Raw genomic sequence first — 2,335 nt, forward strand, 5'->3', positions numbered from 1 at the left:
ACCAAAGTGCCTTTCCACGCAGCCACGTATGATGGTTCAGCTTGGGGATTAAGATCATTGTACTAAGTTTTGGGCCTAAATCCAATCATTAAAGTTCATGGGCCTAAGGCCTTTAGGGCTCACTCTCACATCTATAAATAGAAGGTTAGCATTAGAATTAGAGGATAGTTCACTTGGGAGAAACATACTTGTAAAATGTAATTATCTCGAAGTATAGTGGAAGAACTCGAAGATCCCCCGTGGACGTAGGTCTTAATGACCGAACCACGTAAATCCTGTCTCGATTATTGCTTTTTAGATTAGGCGTTGATTTTCATGCTTCACCAATGGGGTATTGAGAATAGTGAATAAGTGAAAAGTAAGTGTAAATGGGGAATTATTAGTGGTGGAATATGTCCAAAAATAGAAAGAAAAGGTTTTTTGGGGGACGATCGAAAAAGGAAAGTTAGTAAGTTATTTTGGGGGTGGATGTAGTTTTTTTTTTTTTATGAATCGAAGTTAACAGTTTTTATAAAAAAAAACTAAAATAGAAAAAAAATGGTGAGAAAAATTATAAGGAGAGATAAAATTTGATGGTAAAAAAAAACTCATCTTTCATACTACTAGTACGCCCTCTCGTGCGATACACATGTTTCATTATATTTTATTATTTTTAAAATTTAAAATTATGTAAAAATATCAAAATATCATATTTATGAGTTAGAATAATTGGTAACAAAAAAAATTATGTTAATTTAAGTAGTAATATTTGATTTAAAATTGTGTATAATAATAATATTATCATCTTAATGAGTATAAAATATTATATTTTATGAGTATTGTATAATAATAATTAAATACGTATAATAATAATAATAATAATAATAATAATAATAATAATAATAATAATAATAATAATTAAATTTATAAATTTTAAAGCAAATAATTATAGCCAATCTCATTTTGAGAAAATACTAAATTGTCAATACAAAAAAATTAATAGCCATCATTTAATATAACAATTTTGGGCTCTTAAAATTTCAACCTATATTATTATTAAATTCATATTTAAATAGCTTAAAATAAATTAAAAGATCAAGAAAAATACGAATAATATATATATATATATATATATATATATATATATATATATTACAACAAATAGGTTTATATAAATATAATTAAAAAATGGGTTATGGCAAAAAAAAATACACGAACTTAGAAAATAGTTGCAATTTTCACCCGAACTTACAATTAAACCAAAAAAATACATGAATTTATATTTTTGTTGCAATTTTCACCTAGTTTGACTTTCAATGAAATTAGAGATTGTCAATTGACAGTCGAAATTAAGTCAAATATATTACTCCCTCCGTCCACGAAAGAATTTACTACTTTTCCTTTTTGGGACGTCCACAAAACAACTTCCTATCTATTTTTAGATTATATCATACCTCTTACTTTTCACTTTTTCACTACTCTCAATACTAAGTATAACACTTTTTAACCACTCACAATACACTCAACAATCTTTTCTCCACTTTTAATATACTCAACAATTTTTTCTCCACTCTTATGACATTGCTTGAACAATATATGTTATATATATAGCCTCGTACGGTTGTACCAAGTCTGGTGGATGAACCATGACCTTTTACTGGGGGTGATCCAAAGGCAAGTGAAAAAAAACTCTTTTCTTAAAATTTGTGTCACTCCCTCATAGGAAGTTCTTTCGTGGACGAAGGGAGTAATTTTTTTTTGCCTTTTTAGACCTCCAAACTTCTAAATACTCATCATCATTAGAAGTTAGACCAACTAAACTCTAATTTCACCGAAAGTCAAACTCATGTGAAAATTGCAACAAATATAAATTCATGTATTTTTTGGCCTAATTGAAAGTTCATGTGAAAATTACAAGTTTTTTCAAAAGTTCGTGTATTTTTTGGTCATGACCCCTTAAAAAATAGGTTTATATAAATAAATAAACAATTAATATATATAATTGAGTAAATCTATATGATATTTTAAATTCTAATTTTTAGATACATAACTAATTTTTTATTTACAAATCCATATTAAAATTAGTACAAATTTCATTATCCTTAATTGCATTAAAAATTAGAGTGGATTTTTAAAATGGCCACTTTCATATTGTAAAGATAAAAAATGTCCACTAAAATAAAAAACTTAAAAAATGTCCACTGTTACCAAAATACCCTTCACATTAAAAATTAAAAAAATGTCCACTTTACATCAACCCTTTAAAAAATCCCGTAATTCACAACCAGTGTGAATTCATAACCAAAAGTTTTTGGTTGTGAATTCACACTGGTTGTGAATTCACAATCGAATTCAC

Source organism: Salvia miltiorrhiza, chromosome 5 (assembly GCF_028751815.1).
Source record: "Salvia miltiorrhiza cultivar Shanhuang (shh) chromosome 5, IMPLAD_Smil_shh, whole genome shotgun sequence".
NCBI classification, from domain to species: domain Eukaryota; kingdom Viridiplantae; phylum Streptophyta; class Magnoliopsida; order Lamiales; family Lamiaceae; genus Salvia; species Salvia miltiorrhiza.